The sequence below is a fragment of the Rhinoderma darwinii genome, chromosome 4, assembly GCF_050947455.1.
Source record: "Rhinoderma darwinii isolate aRhiDar2 chromosome 4, aRhiDar2.hap1, whole genome shotgun sequence".
Taxonomy (NCBI): Eukaryota; Metazoa; Chordata; class Amphibia; order Anura; family Rhinodermatidae; genus Rhinoderma; species Rhinoderma darwinii.
Genome location: NC_134690.1, coordinates 312962078 through 312984271, shown reverse-complemented (window position 1 = coordinate 312984271; position 22194 = coordinate 312962078).

Sequence of the window (22194 nt, the reverse complement as noted above, 5' to 3'; positions counted from 1 at the left end):
CACCATATGTGGCAATTAACTGCTGTTTGGACCCACGGCAGGGCTTAGAAGGGAAAGAGCACTATTTTCTGGAATGGTTTTCTGGCACCATCTCATATTTGCAAAGCCGCTGCGGGACCAAATCAGTGTAAACCCCCAAAAGTGACACCATTTGGGAAACTACACCCGAAGAAATTTATCTAGGGGTATAAGCAGCATTTTGACCCCACAGATTTTTGCCGAATTTAGCGGAATTAGGCCATGAAATTGAAAAGCTACATTTTTTCCTGATAAAATGTGGACATTTTCAATTTTTACTTGGAATAAAGGCGGAAAAGCACCCCAACATTTGAAAAACAATTTCTCCCAATTACGGCAATACCCCATAAGTGATTGTAAACTGCTGTTGGACACACTGCAGGGCTCAAAATGGAAGGAGCACCATTTGGAGCTCAAATTTAACTGGAATTGTTTTCGAGTGCCATGTCACATTTCAAAAGCCCCTGAAAGGCCAAAACAATAGGTGCCCCTTAAAAGTGACCCCATTTGTGAAACGACACATCTTAAGGAATCTATATAGTGGTATAGTGAGACCCCACAGGTCTTTTGCAGAATTTATTGGAATTGAGTAGAGATGAGCGAACCGGGACAACCGAACCCGATTTCGGTCCGAACTTCCGGAAAAGTTCGGTTCGCAGCGAATCCGAACTTCACCGGGTTCGGCCGAACCCGTTTTGACTGAACCCGGCTACATTTTGGCGCCTGCCACATGTTACATCTAAAATGGAGGATTTCACAAGTTCACCTGAAATCAGGCTACCCCATAATGCCTTGCAAACGGCTCTCCCAGCCAATCGGGAGGCAGCATAGGGGCGGGCTCAAGCCTGCAATAAAAGTCTATGCACGGAGCTCAGCGGCTATTTTACAGACAGAAGCTGTAGGAATAGCATCTCTGTGCAGTAAGGGAAAGCTTTAGGAATCTAAAAGGCAGGAATCCAGCAATCGAAGGGGCTCATCCACTACTTACTACTCAGCCAGTGTGTGAATACACTTTTATAAGGGGCTCATGCCCATTGCATCCAACTTGCAATACAGGCAGCCTTTGTAGTAGTACTACAATGCCCAGCATTCCCTGAGCCAGTGCACAGTGGCTAATAGAAATTCTCATTCATTGCCATTTGGCAAGCCAGTGTCAGTGTGTGAATACGCTTTTAGAAGGGGCTCATCCCCGGCCGTTAACATAACAAACAATCCAACTTGCGATACAGGCAGCCTAGTAGTACTACAAGGCCCAGCATTCCCTGAGTGCACTGCGGCGAGGCTGATAGAAATTCTTCTTCATTGCCATTTGCCAAGCCAGTGTCAGTGTGTGAATACGCTTTTAGAAGGGGCTCATCCCCGGCCCGTTAACATAACAATACAACTTGCAATACAGGCAGCCTTTGTAGTAGTGGTAGTAGTAGTACTACAAGGCCCAGCATTCCCTGAGTGCACTGCGGCGTGGCTGATAGAAATTCTCATTCATTGCCATTTGCAAAGCCAGTGTCAGTGTGTGAATACGCTTTTAGAAGGGGCTCTGAAATGTCTGGGAAAAAAAAGGTTGTGAAAGGACGGGGTAGAGGAAAAAACACCCATGCCGTCACCTCTTCCAGTCCAAATGTTGGATCTGTTGGTGCCAGACCCAGTACCAGCATTTGTGGCACAAGACATGTGCCCAGTTCTACTAGTAGCAGCAGCCATGTGCTTGCTGGTAGTAGTAGCAGTATCAGCAAGCCAGACTTGTCTATCTCCTCCGGTGGGCGGGTTACTTTAGACAATACGGCCATTGTGGACTGGTTTGCTGGCTCGCGGTCATCTCAGCAGGAAGACTCTGACGATCTGGCTTCAAGCCAGGTTTTGTTGGATTCCAGATCCTCTACAGTTCCTTGGCACAGTGACAGTAGTAATATACATATTTGTAGCGTTTCCATTCCATCATCTATGTCTTCGCTACCCCTTCCTAGCGGGAAGCCATCTTTCCTGAGAGTCCTAAGAGACATCTCCTCGGGTGTGAAGGAAGATACTGAACAACATAGTGATGATGATGATGATGATTTGTTTTCCGCGAGTCAGCCAACGGAGTGTGTTGTGGCGGTGGTGGAGGTGGAAGCGGTGTCCGAGACGCATAGCTGCGGTAGTGGGGGTGTTGGTGCTGGTAGCCGTGGTGGCAGACGCAGTATTGAGGGTTGGGCATGGAGCCCGCCATTATGTCACATCACATTCACAACACAGTGACAGAAGTGGCGGGGATGATGAGGAAGGCTATGATGATGATGTTGTTTTAGACAGGACGTGGGAACCAGGTGACGAGGTGATGACGGCGTCAGAGGAGGAGGGTAGTAGTGGCGGCACTGGCCGTGATAAACAGCCAAGCCGAGGTAGGGGCAGAGGTCAATCTGCAAAACGTTGCAGCGGTAGGGTCAGCTCAGGAGCCGGTGACGGCGACACAGATGCTGGTGTAGGCTCACGAAAAAAGCCTGCCAGACAAGGGGCAAGCTCGGGTGGTGGTGGTGGTGGACGTGGTACTACCTCTTTACGGTACTCTGCCGTGTGGCAATTTTTCTGTACCTTCCCGGAGGACGAAAACATGGCACAGTGCCGTATCTGCAAGCAGAAAGTAAGGCGTGGGCAGGGCAGCAATGTAGGAACTACCGCTCTATGTAAACACATGGAGCGGCATCACAAGGCCATGTGGGACAATCGACATGCCCCACCATCATCATGTACATCTAATGAAGACCCCTCTTCCGCTACTGCTGCTGCTCCGAGTCCCTGTCATCTAAGTAGTAGCCAGGCCTTATCCACCATGTCGTTGTCATCATCATCATCACTGTCATCTAGTGCTCCTCCTACGTCCCGTCAGTTATCCATTACGGAATCGTTGTCCAATAAGCAACAATATATACCCAGTCATCCACTTGTCGTGCGGCTTAATTCACACCTGGCTAAGTTGTTGGTGGTGCAGTCGCTGCCGTACCACCTGGTCGACTCCACCGGCTTCAAGCAATTGATGGCTTGCGCTCACCCTAGGTGGCGAATACCTAGCCGACATTACTTCTCCAAAACAGCTGTCCCTGCCTTGCACAAGCATGTGGAGGAAAAGGTGTGCCAGTCCTTGCAATTATCCGTGTGCAGCAGGGTACATGCCACCGTCGACACGTGGAGCAGCAACTATGGGCAGGGACAGTACATGTCTTTCATGGCCCACTGGGTCAATATTTTGCAGTCCGATGCACCACCGCAGCAATGCCAGGCATTACCACCTCCACGTGTAAAGGATCTGCCAGGCACTACGTCTGGGTATACTCCCAGGATTAATCAGTCGACACCTGAGGCCAGACCTCTGAGACTGACACCTGCTCCCACCAATCAGGGTGGCAGGCTCAGGAGTGGGAGAGCCTATCGCGGCCTGGTCAGTCAGAGTTAGCTCCGCCCCCTGTCCATTTATACCTGCCGTTTTCTCTTCCTCCTTGCTTGTTATTCTTCTTGGATTCCTGTCCCCACTGCTGCCTTGCTCCAGCCTGCTTCTGCCGTGCTTCTGCCTTGCTTCAGTTCCGTTTATCCTGCGTTGCTCTGCCCCTGGCTTGCTTCTGCTCCGTGCTCCCGTTTGTATACTCCACTACTTCCTGATCCTGACTGGCTCATTCACCGCTCCGTTTCCTCGCGGCGTTCCGTTGGCTACTGTATTCCCTTGCGTGTTCCCTGTTTGTACTCCCTTGCACTTAGACAGCGTAGGGACCGCCGCCAAGTTGTACCCCATCGCCTAGGGCGGGTTGTTGCAAGTAGGCAGGGACAGGGCGGTGGGTAGATTAGGGCTCACTTGTTCCCTTCACCTCCTTCCTGCCATTACACCACGCTTGTATCTTTCTGGTTCAACTCCGGACACTAGGCGCCTACCATCGTCCTCCTCCTACTCCTCCTACTCCTCCTTGCCTTCCTCCTTGGAGGTCTTCCCGTCCCCGACAGGACACAGCGTATCTTCCACTCCTCCTCCCTCCTCTTTTCATAGGTGCAAGGTGAAGCGCCACAACGCTGTCTTACACCTGCTGAGCCTGGGAGAGAAAAGCCACACAGGGCAGGAGCTGCTGCTGTGCATCAAGGAGGAAATCGCACGCTGGCTGTCTCCTCTGAAACTCACACTGGGCAATGTTGTCTCTGATAACGGCAAGAACGTTGTGGCTGCACTGCGTCTAGGTCACCTGACACACGCTCCTTGCATGGCACATGTGATCAATCTGGTCATAACACGCTTCTTAAAGTCATATGTTGGTTTGAAGGGTGTGCTGGCCATGTCCAGGAGGGTTTGCGTTCGCTTTAGACGTTCGTATGCATTTTAGCACGCCCTCCTGGACTTGCAGCGTCAAAACAATCTCCCAGAACACAGCCTGATTTGCGACGTTCCAACACGCTGGAATTCCACCCTGCACATGTTGGACCGTCTGTACGAACACCGGAAAGCCGTGAATGATTTCCTGATGCAGCAGACGGGCAGGGTTTGGAGAAAGTGTAATTTCGAGCTCAGGCACTGGCAGCTGGTTAGTGACGCATGTAGCGTTTTGAGGCCCTTTGAAGAGGCCACACGATTTGTGAGCCGTGACGCTAGCGGAATGAACGATGTTATGCCGCTGATATTCATTATGGAGCAAACGCTCACAGCGATGATTCAGCAAAGAATGGAGGAAGGATCACATCTGGCTATGGATGTTGAGGAGGAGGAGGAGGATGAGGATGAGGAAACAGGACCTGAAGAGGAGCTGGATTTGGAGATGGAATCACAGGAAGGGATAGGGGACGAGGCAGCCGCACAACATGACAGTGATGGTGGTGATGACGAGTCTGACGACGACCTTGATGATGGACAACCATGGCAGTATGGGGCGGGGATGGAACCAACCGGGCCCTCTGAAACGCTGGCCAGGATGGCGAGCTGTATGCTTCGTTACTTGCGCGCTGACTGTTGTATTGTTAGCATGAAGCAAAGAGATGAGTACTGGATAGCCACACTTTTAGACCCTCGGTATAAAGCCAGAATGGGGGAGTTTTTTGCGCCTTCCGAGAGGGAGGCAAAATTGGCTTATTATCGAGAGAAGCTATGCAGCCAGCTTGTCACGGCTTTCAAACGGCAAACACCTGCTGCAAACATGTCTGACCGGGGGGCCACTCTCCGCTCCCCACTGTCTCATCGTTCCACCGCCTCTGGCAGAGCTACCTCTGCAATAGGCGGCAGCCGCGGCAGCAGCAGCAGCAGCAGCCAATTCAGTTTGGAAAATATGATGACAACATTTTTACATCCAATACCCCGACCTGACACACATCGTAGTCACCAAAGGGATGTTCACCATCACCAGGTGCAGCACCTAAACAACCAGGTTCACTCGTACCTGGACTGTGCCCTTTCTCCGTCAGAAATGCTGATCCCAGACCCCATGGACTTCTGGGTCAGCAGATTGGATCAATGGCAAGAACTGGCCCAGTTTGCCATGGGTGTACTGTCTTGTCCACCCTCCAGTGTAGCGTCAGAGAGGGTATTCAGCGCGGCAGGGGGCTTCGTCACCCCTAAGCGAACAAGATTGTCTACCAACAGCTTGGAAAATCTCACGTTTCTGAAAATGAAGCAAACGTGGATCGGTGAGGATTTTAAAACCCCTGTGCCTGATGCAACTGATTAGATCTGACATTGCTGCTGCTGCTGCCGCTGCCGCCTGCTTCTGCCGCCTGCTACTACGGGATTCTGTCCTGTCCACTCTTTTTTTAATGTGCCGCTGTTGGTGCTGCTACTACTTCTACCACCAATCCACCCCCTGTGCCGTCTGCTACAAGCAGGCCTGCCCCACCACAGGGCTTTGTCCTGTGACAGTCCAGTCTCTTTTTTTAATGTGCTGCTGCTACTACCAGTCTACCACCCTTGCTGTCTGTGTTGGCTACCTCTACTACCACCAATACACCTCCACTGTCGCCCGTCTGCTACAAGCAGGCCTGCCCCACCACAGGGCTTTGTCCTGTGACTGTCGTCCAGTCTCTTTTTTTAATGTGCTGCTGCTGCTACTACCAGTCTACCACCTTTGCTGTCTGTGTTGGCTACCTCTACTACCACCAATACACCTCCACTGCCGCCCGTCTTCTACAAGCAGGCCTGCCCCACCACAGGGCTTTGTCATGTGACTGTCGTCCAGTCTCTTTTTTTAATGTGCTGCTGCTACTACCAGTCTACCACCCTTGCTGTCTGTGTTGGCTACCTCTACTACCACCAATACACCTCTACTGCCGCCCGTCTGTTACAAGAAGGCCTGCCCCACCACAGGGCTTTGTCCTGTGACTGTCGTCCAGTCTCTTTTTTTAATGTGCTGCTGCTACTACTACTACTACTACTACTACTACCACCCTTGCTCTCTGTTGGCTACCTCTACTACCACCAATACACCTCCACTGCCGCCCGTCTGCTACAAGCAGGCCTGCCCCACCACAGGGCTTTGTCCTGTGACTGTCGTCCAGTCTCTTTTTTTAATGTGCTGCTGCTGCTACTACCAGTCTACCACCTTTGCTGTCTGTGTTGGCTACCTCTACTACCACCAATACACCTCCACTGCCGCCCGTCTGCTACAAGCAGGCCTGCCCCACCACAGGGCTTTGTCATGTGACTGTCGTCCAGTCTCTTTTTTTAATGTGCTGCTGCTACTACCAGTCTACCACCCTTGCTGTCTGTGTTGGCTACCTCTACTACCACCAATACACCTCTACTGCCGCCCGTCTGTTACAAGAAGGCCTGCCCCACCACAGGGCTTTGTCCTGTGACTGTCGTCCAGTCTCTTTTTTTAATGTGCTGCTGCTACTACCAGTCTACCACCCTTGCTGTCTGTGTTGGCTAGTCTACCACTACTACCACCAATACACCTCCACTGCCGCCCCGTCTGCTACAAGCAGGCCTGCCCCACCACAGGGCTTTGTCCTGTGACTGTCCAGTCTCTTTTTTTAATGTGCTGCTACTACTAATACTACTACTACCACCCTTGCTCTCTGTTGGCTACCTCTACTACCACCAATACACCTCCACTGCTGCCCGTCTGCTACAAGCAGGCCTGCCCCACCACAGGGCTTTGTCCTGTGACTGTCGTCCAGTCTCTTTTTTTTAATGTGCTGCTGCTACTACCAGTCTACCACCCTTGCTGTCTGTGTTGGCTACCTCTACTACCACCAATACACCTCCACTGCCGCCCGTCTGCTACAAGCAGGCCTGCCCCACCACCGGGCTTTGTCCTGTGACTGTCGTCCAGTCTCTTTTTTTAATGTGCTGCTGCTACTACCAGTCTACCGCCCTTGCTGTCTGTGTTGGCTACCTCTACTACCACCAATACACCTCCACTGCCGCCCGTCTGCTACAAGCAGGCCTGCCCCACCACAGGGCTTTGTCCTGTGACTGTCGTCCAGTCTCTTTTTTTAATGTGCTGCTGCTGCTACTACCAGTCTACCACCTTTGCTGTCTGTGTTGGCTACCTCTACTACCACCAATACACCTCCACTGCCGCCCGTCTGCTACAAGCAGACCTGCCCCACCACAGGGCTTTGTCATGTGACTGTCGTCCAGTCTCTTTTTTTAATGTGCTGCTGCTACTACCAGTCTACCACCCTTGCTGTCTGTGTTGGCTACCTCTACTACCACCAATACACCTCTACTGCCGCCCGTCTGTTATAAGAAGGCCTGCCCCACCACAGGGCTTTGTCCTGTGACTGTCGTCCAGTCTCTTTTTTTAATGTGCTGCTGCTACTACCAGTCTACCACCCTTGCTGTCTGTGTTGGCTAGTCTACCACTACTACCACCAATACACCTCCACTGCCGCCCCGTCTGCTACAAGCAGGCCTGCCCCACCACAGGGCTTTGTCCTGTGACTGTCCAGTCTCTTTTTTTAATGTGCTGCTACTACTACTACTACTACTACCACCCTTGCTCTCTGTTGGCTACCTCTACTACCACCAATACACCTCCACTGCCGCCCGTCTGCTACAAGCAGGCCTGCCCCACCACAGGGCTTTGTCCTGTGACTGTCGTCCAGTCTCTTTTTTTAATGTGCTGCTGCTACTACCAGTCTACCACCCTTGCTGTCTGTGTTGGCTACCTCTACTACCACCAATACACCTCCACTGCCGCCCGTCTGCTACAAGCAGGCCTGCCCCACCACCGGGCTTTGTCCTGTGACTGTCGTCCAGTCTCTTTTTTTAATGTGCTGCTGCTACTACCAGTCTACCACCCTTGCTGTCTGTGTTGGCTACCTCTACTACCACCAATACACCTCTACTGCCGCCCGTCTGTTACAAGAAGGCCTGCCCCACCACAGGGCTTTGTCCTGTGACTGTCGTCCAGTCTCTTTTTTTAATGTGCTGCTGCTACTACCAGTCTACCACCCTTGCTGTCTGTGTTGGCTAGTCTACCACTACTACCACCAATACACCTCCACTGCCGCCCCGTCTGCTACAAGCAGGCCTGCCCCACCACAGGGCTTTGTCCTGTGACTGTCCAGTCTCTTTTTTTAATGTGCTGCTACTACTACTACTACTACTACCACCCTTGCTCTCTGTTGGCTACCTCTACTACCACCAATACACCTCCACTGCCGCCCGTCTGCTACAAGCAGGCCTGCCCCACCACAGGGCTTTGTCCTGTGACTGTCGTCCAGTCTCTTTTTTTAATGTGCTGCTGCTACTACCAGCCTACCGCCCTTGCTGTCTGTGTTGGCTACCTCTACTACCACCAATACACCTCCACTGCCGCCCGTCTGCTACAAGCAGGCCTGCCCCACCACAGGGCTTTGTCCTGTGACTGTCGTCCAGTGTCTTTTAATGTGCTGCTGCTACTACTCACCCTTGCCAATAAAAAGGATCAATTTTTGGAGGGCTTGTCAAAAGCCATTGCTTGTTGCTTTTACATCTATGTATGGAAGAACCCCGGCAGGCATCTGCCAATAAAAAGGGTCAATTTTTGGAGGGCTTGTTAAAAGCCATTGCTTGTTGCTTTTACATCCATGTATGGAAGAACCCCGGCAGGCATCTGCCAATAAAAAGGGTCAATTTTTGGAGGGCTTGTCAAAAGCCATTGCTTGTTGCTTTTACATCCATGTATGGAAGAACCCCGGCAGGCATCTGACAATAAAAAGGGTCAATTTTTGGAGGGCTTGTCAAAAGCCATTGTTTGTTGCTTTTACATCCATGTATGGAAGAACCCCGGCAGGCATCTGCCACCATAAAGGGTAAATTTTTGGAGGGCTTGTCAAACGCCATTGCTTGTTGCTTTTACATCCATGTATGGAAGAACCCCGGCAGGCATCTGCCAATAAAAAGGGTCAATTTTTGGAGGGCTTGTCAAAAGCCATTGCTTGTTGCTTTTACATCCATGTATGGAAGAACCCCGGCAGGCATCTGCTACCATAAAGGGTACATTTTTTGAGGGCTTGTCAAAAGTCATTGCTTCTTCTTTTACCACCTTATATGTATGAACCCTGGCAGGCATCTGCCGCCAAAAACCTTTTTTAACAATGCATTAAGCATACAACATGCACAAGTGCAGTGGTTTCTGTTAGTTATCACCGTGTCCCATCCGTTTTCCTATAGCCATACATGTTGGCGTAACTTTGACACTAACTTTGCCTTAAAGACAGCTCAAAAGTACTTGGATACACTCATGGGTGACCTAAGAGTGTTATACAGGGCTTCTAGGGCTTTTAAACAGTGTTATACACGATTTTTAGGGGCTTTCTTGTATTACAGGTTCGGTCAGAACTAGTTCGGTCCGAATTAAACTTTTTCATGAAATTCGGCAAACCTGCCGAACCGAACTTTTCATAAGTTCGCTCATCTCTAGAATTGAGCCTTAAAAATTAATATCACATTTTTTACAGTAAAAATGTAAATTTTTTCATTTTCACAAGGGATAAAGGAGAAAAAGCTGCCCAACATTTCTAAAGCAATTTCTCTAGAGTACGGCAATACCCCACATGTAGCCATAACCTGCTATTTGGACACACAGCAAGACTCGAAAGGAAAGGAGCGCAAATTGGTTTTTGGAGTGGAGATTTTACAAAATTAATTTTCTGACACCATGTTGCTTTGAGCTGAGTTACCAGTACAGTGGAAAGCCTCAGAAAATTACTCAATTTTGGAAATTCATCTAGAGGTATTGTGAGCATTTTGACCCCGCAAGTGTTTTGCAGAAATTAGTGCACAGTGGATGTTGCAGATTGAAAATTGCCATTTTTCCACGGATATGCCATTTCAGTGTCCAGCTTGTGCCACTGGAAAAACACACCCCATAAATTGTTAAGCGGGTTCTCCAGAGTACAGTAATACCCCATATGTGGTCATAAACTGCTGGTGTTCATGCTCAGATAGACCGCCATTTAGGTTTTGGAGTGTGGATTTTGCTTGGTTGTAGTTTTGTTTGGGGTTTTACTGGTATTTCAGCTTATAATGTGGAGGTATAAGAAATCTGTGCGGAGTACATCAGGGTATGGCCTAATTCACATGAGAATGTTCTGTCCGTGATATATGGACCGTATTTCTGTAGTATTTCCCGGACCAAACACATCGCAGGGAGACGGGCTCCTTGCATCATAGTTATCTATGACCCTAGGAGTCCCTGCATTGCTGTGGAAAACGGTCCCACACCGAAAACATGATTACAGTACGGGACAGTTTTCCCGCAGCGTGGCAGGGACTACTAGCATTATAGATAACTATGACGCTAGGAGCCCGGCTCCCTGCAGTGTGATTGGTCCGGGAAATACTGCCAAAATACGGTTCGTATATCACGGACCGATCATGCTCATGTGAATTAGGGTTATATGTAAGCTGGGCGGCGTACATGAGGGGATATGTAAGCTGTGAGGAGTACATCAGGGTATGTGTGAGCTGCGTGGAGTACATCAGGGTATATATAAGCTGTGCGGAGTACATCAGGGTATATGTAAGCTGGGCGGAGTACATCAGGGTTTATGTAAGCTGGATGTAGTACATCAGGGTATATGTAAGCTGGGCAGAGTACATCAGGGTATAATAGGATGATGTATTAATGGGGTGAATAAATAATAAAATCAATAATCCATGGATTGGTGTGGTTCGCTTTGAACCATCCTATATGCACAGGCCGGGTTTTTTGGCTATTGTACAAAATATCTGCGATCCAGTATTGCCTAATCTTTCACTTCTTCACTAGCCTAATAAGCAGCGCAAGGTCCTAATTTTTCCTCATCTCCGCTGCATCTACGGGGTCCACCTGTGGGATCCAGCAAATAATGATGTGGGTTTTTTAGTGACAAACTACTGGAACTAAAAAATTTGTCTGGGCCGTTATTTAGCATCATTTTGCATCATTGCGTTTGGGGAGACATAATGTGTTATTTTTCCATTGACGGAGCTGTGTGAGGGCTTGTTTTTTGCGGCATGAGCTGTAATTTTTATTGGTTCCATTTTGGGGTGCATGGGTTTGTTTTTTTATCACTATTTATTAAATTTGTTGGGAGGCGAGGAAACCAAAAAATGGCAATTCTAGCATTGTTTTGTTTCTTCTTTTTTACAGTGCTTACCATGCAGCATAAACAACATGTTAACTGCATTCTGTGGGTTGATACGATTACAGCGACACCAAATCTATATAGTTTTTTTTTACGTTTTACTACTTTCCCACATTAAAAATACTCTTTTCTAAAAAAAAAACATATTTTAGTGTCACAATTTTCTTACAGCCATAACTTTTAATTTTTTCAGTTGATATCGCTGTGGGAGGGCTTGTTTTCTGCGGGACAAACTGTAGTTTTTGTGCATACCATTTTGGAGTACTTGTGACATTTTGATCACTATTTATTACATTTTTTTTTAGACTAGTTGACCAAAAAAAGAAATTCTGATATAGTTTTTATTTAATTTTTTTACGGTGTTTACCTTCCGGTAAAAATAATGGAATATTGTTAAAGGTAAGGTCGTTCCGAGCGCGGTGATACCCATTATATATAGTTGTTTTATTTTTTTAATTTTTTAAAAATTATAAAGCATTTGATTTGGGGAACAGGGCGATAATTTTTTTTATTACCTAAAACTTTTTATTTATTTATTTTCCTTAAACATAGTTTTTTTTACTTTTTTTAACTTTTGTTTTTACACTTACCTGGGGACTTGAAGATCTGATCTTCTAATCCCCTGTACAATACACTACACTACATATGTAGTGCAGTGTATTGTACTGTCATTCTTCAACTGACAATTAGGCTGGGTTCACACGACCTATTTTCATACGTAAACGAGGCGTATCTCCCGTATCACCCGCGATCTCCTGCAGAGGGGGGGGGGGGTGGGGTACAGAGGAAGCCCCCTCCCTCTGTCAACCACTTCAATGCGGTGGACGCCATTGACCGCAGCATTGAAGGGGTTAAACAGCTGTGATCGGTGGTAACTGCGACCGCCACCGTTGCAGCAAGATGTCAGCTGTATATTACAGCTGACACCCACTGAAGATGAAGCGAGCACAGCTCACACATGACGGGTCTGGTATGTCGGATTGCGGTAAGTTACTTGCAATGCCGACGTACCAGACCAGTCGTTTTGCGGGAAGTGGTTAATACCATGGATCTGTGGATGTGTTCGTATATATTTTGCAAAGGGCACCAGAACGAAAACAAAAATTAATGGGGAAAGGGGGCAACCTTGTCTTGTTCCATTCATTATAGTAAATGATTTTGAAAGTGTTCCATTTGTTAGAATTTTTGGAGAAGGAATAGCATATAAGGCTTTTATTACATGTAAGATCGGGCCTTTAAAATCTAATTTTTCCAAAGCTGAGAATGCTTATGTTCAGTTTAGTCTTTCAAACGCCTTCTTTGCGTCCAGTGAAAGGAGCAGAGAAGGCGTTTGAATCACCTCCACCCATTCTATTAGGTCAATAAACCTTCTAGTAGCATTTTTGGATTGACTGTGTTTTATGAATTCCACCTGGTCTGGTTTTATGAGGCTTGGTAGGATATTGACCAGCCTGCATGCCAATATTTTAGAATATAATTTGACATCCCCATGTAGGAGGGAAATGTATCAGTAGTTGGTAATATAAGCAGGATCTTTACCAGGTTTAGGGATGGTGGATATTAAAGCCTAGAGCAACTCTGCTGTAAAATATCCGGTACTCATGCCTGTATTGAAAATGTTACAGAAATAAGGAGATAATGTTTATAAAGGTATTAAAATATTCATTAGTATAGCCGACTGGGCCTGGAGCTTTTTGTAATTTTAACAATGATATGGCTTTTAAAACTTCTGTTTTGGAAATCGGTTCATTTAATGCTTTTAGTAGGTCACAGGTTAGCTCTGGAAGCTTACTTTTATTCAAGAAGGCTAGAATGTTTTCAGTAGTGGTTTGTATAATTGTACTATCATTGGTCAGGTATACAACCTGAAAAATAATAATGACTAAAGGCGTTTGCTATCTCCTTAGGATTGATAACTTTTTATTGTTATCTGTAGAAGTAATGTATGCTATTTCTTGTATTCTTTCATTGCTAGACAGGCTCCCTCCATTACATGAGTAGATGTAAGACTTCATTCTAGAAGAAAGTCTAAAACAATCTGCATACTTTATTTACTTGAATTTTCTTAGTGGATAACTTGCTTCTCTAAAGCCAATTTCACAAAGGACATATTGTTTAAGAGAATAAATTACCTTATTAGACAGAAAACAACTCATTGATTTCTATGAGAGAGTGTTGTGGGCATGCTCTGGGCATGCTCATAACATAAAAAATGTATTAAACAATAGGTAATTTTACGTGCAGCATATTCAGGGACAGATCTTTTTAGCTATTAAAGCCTAAAAAAGAATACTTAGGCTTATGGACATAAATTTATGTATTTATAGGTGGCGCTCCACTTACCTACTTCCAGCAGTGATTGCCATGTGTACATGCAGATACATGGCACACTATTAGTCACTGGTGATGTTTGGACTGGTGTCATTTGGACCAATAATAGACAAGATCCGCTTTGTGATTACATGTCACCAGGAACAGCATGTGTTTTACTTGAAAAATCATCAGTCCCTTCAAAACAAATTATATTTTTTAAATACAGTACATGTCATTAACAAAAATGTGAATAGCAAAACTTTTGTGTAAGCCCTGCGTCATGTATGCAAATTCTAACTTGCTGTTTTGATGATTCCTGGCGTGCTCAGCGGTTTCCCGCATCCCTCCAAATCAGTATGCCTAGTTAGAAAGCGAGGGGGGATATATGATGTTAAGTTATATGATGTTAAGTTATAAGTGTCAGATTAACTACAAGATATGCAAAAAAATGGGACATAGAATGTAATTAAAACCACAGAAAAGGCCATACTTACAGATTAGGTGGTGGGTAAAAAAACCCGTTCCAAACAGGACGCTACCAGGTCTGCGGATGTTTTACACACTACACTCACGTTTTTGTTTCACTCACAGCCCTGATTTCTACACACTACACTTAGTCATGTCCCCTATACCTCACATGTACACTATACACAGTACTTCATTATTTATTTATTATTATTATTACACATTTACTTCCATGCCCAACACACCACTCCCCTCAAGGTTAGTGGGAGTGGCTATCATTATTTAAACACACCTGGGCACTTCCCTTCAACAGCATTCTCTGACCTGGTTGCGTCCTGTTTGGAACGGGTTTTTTTACCCACCACCTAATCTGTGAGTATGGCCTTTTCTATGGTTTTAATTACATTCTATGTCCCATTTTTTTGCATATCTTAGATTTTGGAACGAAAAGTTCTAGGTAGGGACTCGCAAGTGTGGGGATCCGTGACGTGGATTGCGAGCTTGCGTTTTTTTGGCCATAACAACAACTAATACCCCATGTTTTTTCATGGTTACTTACATTGTACATACTTTTTTCAGGACGCGCCCGGGTCTTATGATGCTGGGATAGCCTGGTGTGCGGATGTTTGGCACTGCATGCAGGGCAGCCCGCTCTCTTACAGTATGGGCGTTCTAAATAGGCTGCTATTCGGCGATATATGCTGTGCCTCACTATCCAAACACTATGCCTCCATGTTTTACACACTACACTCACGTTTTTGTTTCACTCACAGCCCTGATTTCTACACACTACACTTAGTCATGTCCCCTATACCTCACATGTACACTATACACAGTACTTCATTATTTATTTATTATTACACATTTACTTCCATGCCCAACACACCACTCCCCTCAAGGTTAGTGGGAGTGGCTATCATTATTTAAACACACCTGGGCACTTCCCTTCAACAGCATTCTCTGACCTGGTTGCGTCCTGTTTGGAACGTTTTTTTTTACCCACCACCTAATCTGTGAGTATGGCCTTTTCTGTGGGTTTAGATTAACTACAAGAACTCCACTTGCTACCTCTTAGACTTTGACCTACTTGGCCTTCTAGAAATTATGCACAACTTACTTGCCCAGCCTGAACCACATCATGTGTATTCTCGTGCGTCACTACATAGTTTCCTCTAGGTGAACTTGTCTCCAAACCACAAGTTACATTAGTCTTAGTTATATATTACTGGATAGTAATGTGTCATGTTTATGCACGCTGCCCACTCATCCCCCATTTGTACCCCGAACATTTGCTGATTAAAACAGCTAGTTTTATCCCTTGCAGCATTCGAGCTGCTATTATAATTCTATTACATACAATCTGCTCTCTTAGGCCTCATGCACACGACCGTATTTTTTCCCACCCGTAAATACTGGCGTAAATACGGGTCCGGTGTCACACGTATTCGACCCGTTTTGCACCAGTATTTACGGACCCGTGCCCCTAAATATGAGTCCGGTGTCACCCGTATTCCACCCGTATTTACGGGCACGTTTTTGGCGGCAAAATAGCACTGCACTAATCGGCAGCCCCTTCTCTCTATCAGTGCAGGATAGAGAGAAGGGACAGCCCTTTCTGTAATAAAAGTTAAAGAAATTCATACTTACCTGGCCGTTGTCTTGGTGACGCGTCCCTCTCTTCACATCCAGCCCGACATCCCTGGATGACGCGGCAGTCCATGTGACCGCTGCAGCATGTGATTGACCTGTGATTGGCTGCAGCAGTCACATGGGCTGAAACGTCATCCAGGGACGGCCAGGACGTCGGGCCGGATGTCGAGAGGGACGCGTCACCAAGGCAACGGCCGGGAGACCGGACTGGAGGAAGCAGGAAGTTCTCGGTAAGTATGAACGTCTTTTATTTTTATTTTTTACAGGTTGCTCTTTATTCTGATCGGTAGTCACTGTCCAGGGTGCTGAAAGAGTTACTGCCGATCAGTTAACTCTTTCAGCTCCCAGGACAGTGACTATTTACTGACGTCGCTTAGCAACGCTGCCGTAATGACGGGTGCACACATGTAGCCACCTGTCATTACGGGAGCTCCATAGACTTCTATGGACTGTCCGTACCGTTATTACGGCCTGAAATAGGACATGTTCTATCTTTTTTAACGGCACGGGCACCTTCCCGTAAGAAAACGGGAAGGTACCCGTGGCCAATAGAGGTCTATGAGCCCGTAATTATGACCCGAAATAACGGGAGTTTTTACGGTCGTGTGCATGAGGCCTTACACTGTATATAAGTGTGCCGACATCCCCTGCCCACTCTGAATTTCCACTTAATGTAATTAATTTATTGCATATGCTTATTATATATTTGTACTGATTTAGATATACAGCACTGATACTATGCTTGCATTGACTTTTGCAAAAACTTAATACAAACAGAATTTTCAACACATTAAATGACTTGGATAGACTGCAGGAAACAGTCAAAAGAGTGGCATTTTGAACACTTTGTATGTGTCATGTCAACAACGGCTAATGGAAGTCTTGCTCCTGATTTATTCCAGACTGATAAAAGAAAACACTTGGCTTGTGTCTGCACATTGAAATATCTATGTAATTTTTTTCATCCCCACATCCGCTGGAGTCTACGCATTGAACTGAAACTGGTCTACTTAGCATTTTGACTATCTCTATTATATCTTGTTAACAAACAGAGCATTATATAAATTTTGAGTGATCTCATGCACTTTCCAGTCAGTCACAGAACTGTGCCTGTAAATGTTTTTAGTTAAAAAAAAAAGAAGGTTATTATGGAAATATTGTGCCCTTGACAAAGTTCATAGAAAACCAAGAAAAAATATAATTATACATGAGACTTAATTAAACAAAATCCCTTATAACACATGAGAAATCTGATATTACATTATTTAACCTGTATTACACCACGGCTGGTCCCCACCAGAGTTGTGTGTCCTAATGCTTTTTTTGTTTTCATTTTGTCATTTTTCTGTTTTGTTACATTTTGTAAAAATAGATTGTGTTCTTCCACACCTAAAATAATAGAATGATGCAACTCCAGAAAGGTCTTGTGAGGTTTTTTTTCGTTGTTTATTTATTTTTTTTCTTTTAAAGAACTCTACATATTCATGATGGTTTCTACAGACTGATGATATGAGTTGCTCTCATGTGTAAATAATTATTTTGTTCAACCCCGCTGCTGTTGACTGTATGCATTATACCATTCTTTACTTTCTATTTTTTGTAAAAAAATCTAGATGTATTCAAAGAATATATCCACCTTTGCAAACAAGAGTCTACTCATTATAGAGAGAGACCATGTGTCACGATCCGTGGGTATGTGGACCTACTAGGCCGCACCACTGTAGCGGAGTAGCAGCTGGCCAAACAGTCCTAGTACAAGAGTACCTTTAATAGTCCGGACAGTAATGGAGGCTCGGCACAGATGAACTTGCAGACACCAGATGTGGTGTATATCAGCAGGTGTGACAGGTGGCACAATACGACTCCAACAGTTTAAGGCACAGGAACAGATATAGCACAGGATACAGGATACAGGTAGCAGGGCATGGGAACAACGGGAACAGGATAACACTAAGGGACCAATTGCTAAGACTAACATGGGTAAACACAACAACACTCAGGCAAGGAGTAAATGCACAGAGACCTTCTTATAGTCCAGGGTGATCATGGGCTAATTAATGATTATTTTCATGGGTGTAATGTCTATGGCCGGGGGTCGTCGTTCAGACTTACCCCTTGACGGCCCCGGCCATGGAGATCTCTCTTCACGGCGTCAGCTCCCTCCAGGGAGACTCCGGCACTCACTTCCGGGTCCACAGACTGATGCCGCAGGGCACGCACGCCCGCGCGTGCACGGCCTTAAAATGGCAGTACGCGTCCAGCTGTCATCCATCAATTATTAGCCCAAATGGCTGCTGGACTATAAAAAGGGGGCTCTGCCCACTGGTTCCTTGCCTGAGCATTGTAGTATACCTAAGTTTGTCTTGCAAATGGTCTCCCAGTGTGTTCCAGTTCCCAGTGTTACCCGTTCCTGCTGCCTGTACCCTGTATCCCATGCTATCGTATCTACAGTGAAAGTCAAGTCGTGGCTTGCGCTGCACCCACGGTGCCACCTGCTGTGAAAGTCAAGTCCTGTTTCCGCTACTGTCTACATTGCCTCAGGTACCCGTTCCGAACTATAGACATTGTTTTGTACCTTGTTGGCCAGCTGCTACCCCGCTACGTGGTACGGCCCAGTGGGTCCACACCCTGCACCGTGACAGTGAGACACAGCAGAAAGGAGCAGAAGTGAGCGCTGGCAAGGAGTGGAAGTGAGCGCTAGCGCGCTAGGGAGGAGATGCGTGCCAGCTCTCGCAAATCCATGGCTGCGGCCGTCGGGGAGTAATCCCGACGGTCCTCAGCTGTGGACGCTACAGTATCCCCCCTCTTTTGCCCCCTCTTCTTGGGTCCAGAGTGAGAGTGGAAATTCTTATTAAGGGTAGGAGCATTGAGGTTCTCTTCTGGCTCCCAGGACCTCTCCTCTGGACCAAACCTCTTCCAATCCACCAAATAAAAAGTTCTTCCTCCTACTTTTTTGAAGTCCAGGATCTCCTTAACCTCGAACACATCAGAAGAACCGCTGGGAGCAACTGCAGGGTTAGGCATTTTTGTGTAGCGGTTCAGGACCACAGGCTTCAGTAGGGATACATGAAAGGAGTTGGGGATCTTGAGGGTAGAAGGCAATCGAAGCTTGTAAGAGACAGGGTTAATTTGCTGTGGGATCTCAAGAGGTCCGAGGAACCTGGGAGCAAACTTGTATGAAGGCACATTTAGACGGATATTCCTTGAAAACAGCCAGACTTTGTTACCCAGAAAAAACGGAGTCGGCTCTCTTATGCTTGTATCCGCCTTTCGCTTCATGCGATCGACTGCCCGCAGAATAGAGGACCGAGTTTGCTGCCAGATCTGTAGAAAGTCCTCGAATGCAGAGTCAGTTGTGGTCACCTGGGACGTAGCTGGTACAGGAAAAGGAATTAGTGGATGTTGGCTGTAGACAATGAAGAATGGCGTAGAAGCAGTGGACTCACTTGTGTGGTTGTTGTATGAGAACTCGGCCCAAGGAAGAAGCTGTACCCAGTCATCATGCTGCATGGAGATGAAGTGTTGTAGATAATTCTCCATTATTTGGTTAATCCCATTGACTTGGCCATTGGACTGGGGATGGTAGGCTGAGGAAAAGTCCAACTTCACATCTAGGAGTTAACAGAGGGCTCTCCGGAATTTTGAGGTAAACTGAACCCCCGATCAGACACAATATGAAGGGGCAGGCCATGTAAACAGAAGATATGCTGGATGAAGAGCTTTACCAGTTGAGGAGCAGAAGGTAGGCCGGTCAGCAGGATAAAATATGTCATCTTCGATAACCAGTCCACCACCACCCACACCGTATTGCATCCTGCTGAGGAAGGAAGGTCTGTGACAAAGTCCATTGCTATATGCTGCCAGGGAGTGTTGGGCAAAGGCAGAGGCTGGAGCAGGCCCTCAGGCTTGGAGTGAGCAACTTTGTTGGAAGCATACACAGTGCAGGAAGCAACAAAGTCCACAAAATCTTTGGGCAGCGTGGGCCACCGGAAATTACGAGCAATCAGATCTCGCATCTAACGAACCTCCGCTTGCCCAGCCAGTTTGGAGCTGTGTCCCCAGCGAAGGATTCTCCTCCTGTCTGCCAATCACACAAATGTCCTCCCCGGAGGTATGTCTCTAACTTGCAGAGGGTTAGCAGTAATAATGCAGGATGGATCTATGATACATTGAGGGGACTCCACAAAGTCCTCTGTTTCAAATGACCTAGACGGGGCATTGGTCCTCACATTTTTGTCAGCGGGATAGTAGTGGAGCACAAATTGGAACCGGGTGAAGAACAGCGACCACCTGGCTTGACGGGGGTTCAGCCGTTGAGCCGACTGGAGATATGTGAGGTTCTTGTGGTCGGTGCATATCAGGATGGGGTGGGCTACACCCCCTAGCAGATGTCTCCACTCCTCCAGAGCCAATTTAATGGCCAGTAACTCCCAATCCCCAATAAAGTAATTGCGCTCTGCAGAGGAAAAAAGTCTCGAGTAATAGCCACATATCACTGCCTTTACTTTGAGGCCTCTCAGGAACAGACGTGCACCTGCACCAACAGAGTAAACGTCCACCTCCAACGAGAACTGTCAAGAGATGTCAGGATGATGGAGGATTGACTCTGAGGTAAAGGGATTCTTGGGGGAATTAAATGCAGATTCTGCCACTGGAGTCCACACCTTGGCATTCACAACCTTCTTGGTAAGGGTAGAGATGAGAGCTGTCAGTGAAGAGAAGTTTAGGATAAACTGCCGGTAGAAGCTGGCGAATCCCAAAAAAGGCTGTATAGGCCGCAGGCCCTAAGGACGTTGCCATTCCAGAACAGACTTTACTTTCTCAGGATTCATCTTGGGACCTTGATCCGAGATGATGTAGCCCAGGAGGGGCCGAGAGTTTTTTTCAAAGAAGCACTTCTCCAGCTTGGCATACGGACTTAACAAACATGCCTCCGATGAGTCATCAGATCTGGAGAGAAAATCAGAATATCATCCAGATAGACTACAACACAGACATTCCTGGAAGACCACGGCAGCATTACACAGACCGAAGGGCATCACTAGGTATTCATATTCCCCGGTCTCGAGTGTTAAATGCCGTCTTACACTCGTCACCTTGACGGATTCGGATCAAATTGTAAGCCCCACACAATTTTGAGAAAAATCTTGGTTCCTCGTTTGACTGAGGCAGAGGAGGCTGGACAGGATGGATCTGTAACATACAGCGGCTGCGACATTTGGAGCCCCAATGGAGAACCTCTCCGGAATTCCAGGACATGGGCATGTAGCCGGAGCCAAGGCAGACCCAGTAGGACAGTATTGACGGCTTTAGGCAAAACAAGAAATTAAATTAGTTCAGTATGGAGGGCTCCAACTTGGGCTTCAGTGGCTTGGTTTCATATTCGATCGGGTCGGGCAGAGGCAGTCCATTCACTGAAGCAACAGTCAAATACGTCTCCAGAGGGACTGTGGGCAACTAGAGAAGATCCACTGGGTTTTTTTGGATCAAGTTTGCTGCGGATCCCGAGTCCAGATAGGCAGAGATCCGGTGCATTTTTTCACCAGACATTATGGTCATGGGAATGGACAGATTTGACGAGAACTTTCTATTTAGCGCTGTTCCACCTAGGGTTGTCTCTCCAACCAATCCTAGGCATTGGAGTTTTTTGGCTTCTGAGGGCAAAAATTCACAACATGGCCTCCGAGGCCACAATACAGACAAAGTCCCGAAGTGCGTCTGCAGTGTTTCTCCTGGGTAGACAGTTTGAGCTGGTCCACTTGCATAGGCTCCTCTGGTGGAACAACTGGTGAGGGCAACAGGGATTGCTGGAAGGTAGGAGCCAACTTAGGGAATCTTCTCTCCCGACGAACCTCTTCGGATCGCTCCCGGATCCTCATGTCAATCCGGGTGGCTAGAAGAATGAGGTCATCCAGAGTAGGTGGCAGATCACGAGCGGCAAGCTCATCTTTCATTTTATAAGACAGTCCCAGCAAGAATGTAGCCACCAAGGCCTCATTGTTTTAGGACAGCTCTGCTGCCAGGGTGCGGAACTGAATGGCGTACTCGCCCACGGAGGTGTCCCCCTGGCGAAGGATCAGGTGAGATGCAGCTGCTGAGGAGAATCATCCATGTGCCTCAAATACCGTGCGAAAAGTCTGTAGGAAACACTGGAAGTCACGGGTCTCTGGTCCCTGACGTTCCCAGATA